The sequence below is a fragment of the Schistocerca americana genome, chromosome 4 (genome assembly GCF_021461395.2).
Source record: "Schistocerca americana isolate TAMUIC-IGC-003095 chromosome 4, iqSchAmer2.1, whole genome shotgun sequence".
NCBI lineage: Eukaryota > Metazoa > Arthropoda > Insecta > Orthoptera > Acrididae > Schistocerca > Schistocerca americana.
Window position 1 is genome coordinate 425,343,147 of NC_060122.1, and position 10,294 is coordinate 425,353,440.

Sequence of the window (10,294 nt, forward strand, 5' to 3'; positions counted from 1 at the left end):
GTTTCTGGTCCGTCTGTGAGGTCTGACCTCCACTTGTAAAATTTCTCTCAATTGTGTGAGCCATTTGGGGAAGAACTCCCTCCCTAACGTCCCATCACCCCTTCCTTCCCCTATTCCCTCCCCGCCGTAGCCCTCCCCTGCCCTGCTAGGTCATCAGCACTGATAGCTAGTCCTTGTGGTGGGGCTTTTGTGAACCCATCTGGTTGAGCCCATGACAACACAGGGACCACACTTCTGATACCTAAGCTGTTGCTTCCCCATGTACGTCTAGGAGTGGCTGGTTGTCATTCTGGGGCATCTGAACTCTCAGCAAGGGCCACCATGCCAGACAGACGTTGCTGTGCATAGGTGGCACCCATGGCCAGAGCTCGTGCTTCTGAAGACCCTGCAGCCTTCCCTTCCATGGCTACACCGAGGGAGGTGGGCCAGGCTCGATGGCTTGGGGTGAATCACTTTCCTTGGTACATTGTCTGTACTAGGACAGATGGGGACACGTTCACCGCCAAAAAGCTGTTATTCTTTGTAGAAAATGTCGAAGACAAGTTTGTCAAAGTGGAGTCTCTCAGTAAGATGTGATCCGGTTCTCTGTTCTTCAAAACTTCTTCTGCCATCCAATCTGTACCCTTTTGCTCATCCTGGCGACGTCCCAGTGTCCATTAATCCTCATCAGTCTTTATATATGGTTCAGGAAGTCATTTTTCATATGGACCTCATCCTCCAAACTGATGAGGAACTCGGAACAATGTACAGTGACAGGGTATTCATTTAGTTCACCGTGTACAGGAAGGTCATAATGACAATCGCAACGATAGTGGCCCCTTCATTCTGACTTTTGAAGGAGATAACCTTCCGAGAGATGGTCATAGTTACAGGTTATCAGTGTGATCTGAAGCCGTACATCCTGCCACCCATGAATTGCTTTTGGCACTTGCTTTTCCAGCACACGTATTCCCGACAATAGGCACACACTCTATGTGGTGAATGTGGATGCGCACTCCATGTAGGTAGTACTCGTGTTCTATGGTCTGTGTGTGTTAGTTGTCACGACCATCACTCTCCACACTCACCTGACCGCTTGACTTATAAGAAAGGAAAGAAGATACAGTAGCACAAGTCCCTGAAATTTATCTTACACAGACGCTCGCAAAAAATGTGATGGACTTCACCCAGTGTTCATGACTTCTACTTTTGCCTCTGTTACATACTTTCCCCCTCCTCCCTCTTCCTTACTCGAGTCACATCCCCCTCTTCTCTCCCCCTCCCCTGAGGTTCCAGCATCCTCCTGTATGGTTACTGCTCCCTCTCTCCAGCCTAAGAAGTGTCCTGCTTCTTTGGCGACCGCCGGTGATGAGACTCCTTCACAGGCCCCTCCTCTGACGTTTCTCAGGCCACATGCCTCCTACCACAACACAGCCGCAGGACGCACAGTCTGTGTTCCCCAAGATCACCCACTCCCTTTGATCCGAATCTAACAGAAGCCTACTCCCCCTCTGTGATCTGCCCTCTTCAAGCTATGAAAGAGATGAAGAAGAAACATAAGTCCCAGGACAAGTCCCCCAAGTGCCCACTAAGGTGCATCTCCCCCACACAACCTGATTCTGATTTCTTATTTACGGATGTCACCACATTCTCATTGGTAATGGATAGTGACCCAGCAGCGTGACTGGCTCCTGCCCATACACCTCCCATTTGGATACATGCTCTATGTTTATTCAATGGAACTGTAATGGATAGTACCGTCACCACATGGAACTGCAATCCCATATTGCCTTTTACGTGGCAGCTTGTGTCGTTCTCCAGGGATCTCATTTTACTGATGCTCACTCACTGACTCTTCATAGGTTCCATGCTTTCTGTCGGAACCAGGTCAGCCCTTTGAGTGCTTCCGGTGGTATTTGCACGTTGGTCCATACAGATATTGTCTCTATGTGGATCCCACTTGATACCACATTGGAAGCAGTTGCTGTCTGGGTCCACTTGGACTTTGCGGTCCTGGTTTGCAATCTCTATCTCCCTCCTGACAGGCCACCTACATCTGCTGCCCTAAATGCCCTCCCTCAGTAACTCGACCCTCCCTTTCTCCTCCTTGAGGATTTTAATGCACATCACCCTTTTTGGGGCTGTGCTTTTTGTCTAGTTATTAGTTCCTCATTGACGAGTTTCTTGCAGACCACGACCTGTGCCTTCTTAATGATGGTTCCCCTACTCATTGTAGAGCCACATATGGTAATTTCTCTGCCATTGATCTTTAGCCCGTTTCCCCTCCCCTTATTCCTTCCTTACACTGGTCGCCATAAGATGATCTCTGTGATAGTGACTACGTCCTATTGGTCCTCTTGTTCCCTTTCCACCTCCTGACGACCAGATTACCCTGCTGGACTTTCCAACATGCTGCCTGGCCTCTGTATACCAACCAGGTCGTGTTTACACTTTCTCTGTCAGGTTGAATTGATGAAATCCTCTGTGATCTGTCCGATAAGACAATCCACACTGCCGGATCTCCACTCCCATTTAAGGCCTCATTCGCCATTCACCAGCTCCATGGTGGAGAACGGCCACTGCCACTGCTATCCATAATAGTCTTTGTGCCTTGCTATATATTAAGTGACACCTGTCCTCCGATTGTCTGGTTACCTTTAAATATCAATGCACCAAAACCTATTACGTAACCAGAGCAGTGGGTGTGTTGGGAATGCTTTGTCTCCTCTCTAGGGCCTTCTGTTCCTTCGTCACAGCTGTGGGCTACTCTATGAACTATGCAAGGTTGTCAGCAGCAGTCCTCCATTCTGGATCTTTCCCCACCAGATTTCCCTTGTAAAGATCCATCAGTTCTTGCAGAAGACCTTACGACTCATTTTGTGATAGCATCGTTGTCAGCCTCCTACACAGCTGCCTTTCTCCTCCAGAAATAGTGGGCTGAAGCTTCCCACTTATGTTCTACCCCTTGTCAGGTAATGAATCTTTTACTGAATGGGAGCATCTTCTGGTCCTCTCCTGTTCCCATGATTCAGCTCTTGGCCATGATTCCATCCATAACCAATTACCCCAACACGAGATTCCTCCACAACTACAATATCTCCTTCAGGTTTTTAACCATATGACCTATGACACAGATTGGCGCCATCACATCCACCTTACACTCCATGAGAGGGGTCTTCGAGGCCCTTTCCCGATTTTTATTCGCCAGTTCTTGTCCCAGGGGTCACTCAGAGTCCAGGTTGCTGATGTTCTCAGCTCTCCACGAACCCAGGAAAACGGAATTCCACAGGTCTCCATATTAAGCTCCAGAGAGCCATCTAGCGTACTTCTATGTGGAGACTCTGGCATGGTTTTCAGTTCTCTTCCATTAAATCAAGGGTGGTGCATTTCTGTCACTCTACTATGGTCCATCCTGACCTGGACCTCTACCTCAGCGCCCAACACCTGACCATGGTCTGCCAGTTCCGTGTCTTGGGTCTTCATTTTGTCAAAATGGTTCAAATGGCTCTGAGCACTATGGGACTCAACTGCTGAGGTCATTAGTCCCCTAGAACTTAGAACTAGTTAAACCTAACTAACCTAAGGACATCACAAACATCCATGCCCGAGTCAGGATTCGAACCTGCGACCGTAGCGGTTTTGCGGTTCCAGACTGCAGCGCCTTTAACCGCACGGCCACTTCGGCCGGCTCATTTTGTCAATGAGCTTACTTGATTGCTCCATATTTGCCCTCTCAATGTTGTCTGTTTTTGCAAACTCAATGTCCTTTGCTTCCTTGCACACTCTTCTTGGGTTATAGATCGATTGACCCTTCGCTGCCTTTACAGAGCAGTATTTCTCTCTCATCTGGCGTGTGGTTGAGAAGCTTATGGATCAGCTGCCCCTTCCATGCTGCTCTTGGACCTGGTTCACCATCCTTGTATCTGTTGAAGCACCAGTGCCTTTAACACTAGCCCTTTCAATTGTCTTTAGGTTGGCACTGGGATCTGTCGCCTTTCGATTCGGCAGTCTCAACTCAACTTCTGGTTTCCTGTGTTATCACCATCTGCTTTAGCCCTGCTCATCCCTCCTATTCTACTGTTTTCGCAGCTTTGGGCCATCGCCTGCCCACTGCCTGCCCTTGTGTGGGTTTACTGGTTGGGCTTCATCTCTCTTCTCTTCACCATGACTGCCATCATCCCTCTTTGTCTTCTTACCCACATTCTCTCCAGACTATCCCCCATTGGTTAATTCCTTGGCCCTGGATTCGGATCGATCTCTTTCAGGGTCTGAAAGGCTCTGTCGCTCCAGAGGTCTTCCGTTGTTTGTTCTGAATGCTCTTAGTTGTTTTTCACACCAATGGCTCTAAATCCGCCGATCATGTGGGATATACCTTACATCATCTGTTGGGATGGAACACCATCTCTTGCCTGCCGCACGTGAGGCGCTTACTGCGTAATTGATGACCATCTATCAGGCCCTCTGATTCATTAAACAGTTTTCGCTTCCCAAGTTTCGTGATGTACAGACTCAATGAGTGGCCTTCAGGCTATCGTTCAGAGTTTTTCCCACCACCCCTTGGTCTCTTCCACTGGCGATCTTTGTGATGCTGCTTGTTCGACTGTTTTGCTTTGGGTTCCTGGCCACGAAGGTATCCCTAATAAAGAACTTGCTGACTGTCTGGTTGCAGGGGAGGCCACCTACCCCCTGTCCTCTTTGTCCCCTCTGGGGATGGGTTTGTGGCTTTTCATCAACCCGCTTTTGATCAGTCATGGGTCAATTCTGGACAGGCTACCTCCTGTCTAACAATTTTTTTACAATCAAGGAGACTCTCACCATTTTGTGTTTTTCGCTATGCCTTCCCAGTGGGAACCTACCATCCTCTGCCCTTTTCATATGGGCCATACTAGGCTGACCCGTAGTTTTTTACTCTGTAATGAGCCGATAAGCCACCCCCCCCCCCCCCCAACCCCCATCCACATGCAGTTGCGGGGCTCCCCTCATGGTGATCCATATTTTGCTGGACTGCCTCTGCCTTTTGTCCCTTCACAGTAAACATGCCATCCCACCTTCCTTGTCTCGGGTGTTAGCAGACTACCATCGCATGTTTGCATCTGTCCTCGGTTTTCTTCTCGAAAGTGATTTGTCCTCTCAGATTTAAGTCCTTGAATGAAATTTGAGTTTCTCAGTTAGTTATGGAGGCCTTGACCTTGCCTCCACACTGGAAAGATGTCCCCCGCCTTTTCCCTACATTTTGTCTGGACTGTTATGCATTTCTATTTCTCCTTTTCTTGTGTCTTCTTCCCCTTGTGTTGTCCCCCTTGTATCGTGATAATATCATGATTTGGGTGTCGGAGCGGGTTGCTGGTGGTGCTGGTGCCCCACCACGCATAGCACTTCTGGGGCACCCCTACTCTCCCTGTTCCCACCCAAGCCCCTCCTTGCTCTTTCCTCTTTCTGCTACCTTGTCGTCCCTTTTCCCTCTTTGTGTGCACATTATCCCTTATCCTTTACTAGAGTGTGCTGTTTGTGTTGTTCCCACCTTGATGTCTGCCAGCTTAGATCATGGGACTGATGACCTCGTTGTTTGGACCATTCGTTGGCCTTTATGGCCTCATGTTAGCCGGCGAAGAACCTAGCGGGCACACAGCTTCGTGTACCGCAAATGGTGGACGTGTATGTCAGCATTACCAACAGAGACGTCCAGTTGAACAGCGAGGTGTTTATTGTGATGGTCGATCACCTCGAATGAGAGTATGTACACGTTCCAGTATCGCAGGGTCACAGCCGAGTGCGGCTGTCCGGCGTGCGGGAGATCGGATAGGTTTGCACGATCTTGTTGCAATGACGACAGACGCCTCGCCAAACGACTTACCGTGCTTTAGTTCGCTGCCAGCTCTCCGTGGAGATTCTGCATTCACCTACGAATCTCTGCAACGCTCTGGTTTTCCGCCAAAAGAAACTCAATGACAGCTCTCTGCTTGGAACGCACCTCCGTTACAGACGCCATTTTGAAGACTACGTGTAGTGCCGCCACCTATCGGAGCTTTATGATACTAGCCTACAAGGGCTGAAGCGGGAATATTCCACGATGTCCCACAGCACGTTCAGCATTTTTCAACCGAAATTGGCCGGGAAAACTTGTGTGGAATTATCTATTGAATACCCCTCGTAGAAGCAAAAACAATCCAGCAAAAGAGCTGTTTGCGAGATAACTGTGAATGTGTGGTTACGAGCTGCTACTTGCCTCAGAATAAAATTTTGTCCCAGTCAGTGCAAATGGATTTGAAGTGTAAACTTTTCGGTTAAGTTCACATCAAATTGACCTCAAGTTTTAGCAATGGCCTTCCTTGACAAGAAATACAATATCTCTTCAGTGCGTTACATGTTACATTTTAACGCACACCTTTACCTGTGGAAAGGAGGCGATTCACCTGTCTTTCTCCCTTTTGAAAGCAACACTGCATTTGTCTCTGCAGTGAGTTACATATTCTTTCAAACACCTATGTGTCATCACGTAAATTTTGACAGTACCGTACAACCGTACAATCTGCTGTTCCAATTCTTCAATTACATCAAAGCGTGTGCTGTGCATTAACTTTTACGACGACCCAATACAGAAAAATCCAGGGGATTGAGGAGCTGTCTTCTTTTCCGTCTTGGACCACATTGGCGCGTTAGATGTTGTCTAATATAAACAGCAAAACGTGCCGGTTCCCCTACGTGCATCTATCACATTCCCCAACCATGGCATATAGAAGAAATTAGAGCCGAGCTAGATGGAGACGTGATCGAAATGTTCAAATTTCAAATTGTTCTAAGTAGCAGGTGGTTACAATTAAATGGTAGCTACAGATAAAAGTCCGTGGACCGTAATTATCGTATGGCAACAAAACTTGTTAGATTTCTGATGCGTCAGTATGGAACTGAATTGCACTGAAAAAAAAAAAAAATCTAGTCTAGTTTTGGTCACCAGGTGCAAATCTGGCGCAGTACCGGTTCTCGTCGACGTCTCCGATCCTGTTCAAGCGGAACTTGATAACATCATCAACATTATGCCTTTCTCACGTGTTCATCATTTTCTATCCACGTCCCTGTCGTAATCCAACAGATGTGAAACCTTTCACAGCGCCAGATTTGCACCTGGTGGCCAAAACTGGAAATAATTTTTTTCCAATGTAAATTGGTTCCGCATTAACGCATGTGAACATCTATCAAATTTCACTGCCATACGATAATTAAAGCTCACACTGGACCTTTGTGAGCAGATGCACTTTAATCACAACCACACTGTAAGACACCTTTCGTACTGAAATCAGCGCCCACTTGTAAGCAGACATTTGCAACTATCTCGCAAGCGGCACGTTTGCGAACTCATCTTCAGTGGTTCATTTTTCCTTCTATTGCCGTATACTTTCACCCGTGTCAGTCTTCAGCGTTAATTTTCACACCCCCTGGATATATGTGTGTGTGTGTGTGTGTGTGTGTGTGTGTGTGTGTGTGTGTGTGTGTGTGTGTGTGACAGTGCTTTGTTAAATTTGTATTTTTTTTTTTTTTTTTTTTTTTTGCATGGGCGGGTATTAAGTGAAAGGAACTGAAGGCCCAATGGTGATACTGATGTGAGAACTACCTCTGAGTAGCAACGGCTGAGTCGCAGATGGATGCAGGAATTAGCATCAACGGCGTCCCATTCTCTCACTCCGTGAGCTACCGCAGGGAGCGTTAGTTGAGTACAGCCGAGGAAGCTGTCCCTCAGCAAAGTGATCGAGAACTGTACCTCATTAACTTTCTTTCCATTATTTTATCCATTTGGTTGGAGAAGCCGCTGCTGTTTTCGTAAATCACACTGTAGCAAATACACCAAGCAGCCGCAAGTTTTCTTAAGATGATTTTATTACACCATTACTAGTTTCGGGCCTGAGCCCATAGTCAAATAGTATTGTTGCCTTCTTTGCAAGTTAGAAATAAACAACCACATCCACAGTAAACCTGAGAGCATACTGAATGGGCAACCAGAATTAAAAATCAAATGTACCTCCAAAATTTCATACAACACCTATAATTTGAAACGATAGAAACAATAATTAACGGGGAGGAAATTTTTCATTGACCTTTACCATCATTTTTCAAGCCTAAATTATTAAATGTCTGTGTAAAATAATGTGTACAGTGTAGAAGTATCTTTGAAGTAACTCCATAAGTCTAACATATCTGTACACATACCACGTTGTTTGACACTTCAGATGAGCAGAGGATGTAAACAATCCATCCGCCATCTTGCTTTTAGGTCACTTCATTGATCTGTATGGATTGAAAAAGAATATCAAACCTCTATCCTAGAATACATAAAGGAGCGCTTTAAAGGAAGTAAGTACAAATGATTCAAGTGGCTCTGAGCACTATGGGACTTAACATCTGAGGTCATTAGTCCCCTAGAACTTAGAACTACTTAAACCTAACTAATCTAAGGACATCACACACATCCATGCCTGAGGCAGGATTCGAACCTGCGACCGTAGCGGTCGCGCGGTTCCAGACTGAAGCTGAAGCGCCTAGAACCGCTCGGCCACAGCGGCTGGCGTAAGTGAGTACAAAGTATGGAGGATGTATAATGTAACACTACGTAATCATAAAAGAATTTGTTAAATTTTACGACGCAAATGTAAAATGTTATGTAAGCTATAAATCACAAAAATGTTGTTAACTTGCAAAGAAATCAACGCTATCATCTGACGGTGGGATCAGGCCCGAAACTAATAATGGTACAACAAAATCATTTCAAGAAAGTTTGTGGTTTCTTGCAGTATTTCCTACAAAGTAATTGCTTTCTGTTGCTTTTCAAATTCTGGGGGTGAGAGTGTAACGAGCTACAGTGGGATAGAACGCCTCCGGCCATCCGCACCCCCTAAGGAAGTGTAGTCTTAATTTGCCGCTTATGTTGTTCACTCGCTACCATCAGGAGCTTCTTAGCGCCAGAATGTGCTCGTGCCGAGCGCCGTGTTTGTGTAGGAGACGGCGGGTCGGCCTTCCGCAGCGGGGCGGGGGCAGCGGCGTGGCGTGTCGCAAGTGTCCGTGCTTTCACCCACACTGCCGGCAGGCCAGCCCACGGCGCGGCATTCCACACAGTGCTTCCCGACCACGTGCGCCCTTGGCGGCGCCTCCGCAGCTTCGACCCCGCCACTAGGGTGTAGACGGCTGCGAGCGGGCCCAGTCTTCACCCAGTTGCTGTCATCACCGCCTTACTGACACAGCGCCTCGAAAACGAACTGTCACTAGCGATTTTTTTATTTTCTCTATGGTTTCGTTTAAAGATAGAGAGAGCGTGATCCGCTCACAACTAGCAGGCGCCGAGGTAGTCGTCCCATGCCAACAGAAAATATTTACAGAATGAGATTTTCACTCTGCAGTGGAGTGTGCGCTGGTATGAAACTTCCTGTCAGATTAAAACTGTGTGCTGGACCGAGACTTGAACTCGGGACCTTTGCCTTTAGCGGGCCAGTGCTTGCTCGGTCCGGCACACAGTTTTAATCTGCCAGGAAGTTTCAAATCTTCAAATGTGTGTGAAATGTTATGGCACTTAACTGCTAAGGTCGTCACTCCCTAAGCTTACACACTACTTAACCTAAATTATCCTAAGGACAAACACACACACACCCATCTCCGAGGGAGGACTCGAACCTCCGCCGGGACCAGCCGCACAGTCCATGACTGCAGCGTCTAGACCGCTCGGCTAATCCCGCGCGGCCCAAGAAGTTTCAGAAAATATTTAATCTGCACTGTGATGCACAGCTTTGATAAAAGACATTGTTATACAAACTGCAGGGGCGCATTCCTGACTGGAATGGAGGAAAAAAGTTCTGTCAGCACGTGCCCGGAAATGGACGGTGTGTCTGCAACGACAACAAATCGCCTCGGAGCACAGTACAGACCCTGATCTTATCCACGTGACAGCAGATGTTCAGAGCGATCTCCAAGGGACTGCAGGTGATAGGGATAGTAACGTTGGTGATGCAGGATACAAATAATCCTACTTTCTCTTAGACCGTGTTGGCGGGCCACTTGCCTGGAGTTTGAGCTACTATTCGGCTCAATATCCTGTAGAACACGATACTTCAAATCTGGCGTACCCACAGTCCGCAGCCACCCTGCACGTTCGTCTGTCTGGAAGGACCCATGGTCACACAAACGCCCAAAAAGGGTTTCGAATGTTGTGTAGCAGACCGCTGTGGCCGAGCGGTTCTAGGAGCTTCAGTCTGGAACTGGGCGACCGCTACGGTCGCAGGTTCAAATCCTGCCTCGGGCATGGATGTGTGTGATGTCCTTAGGTTGATTAGAG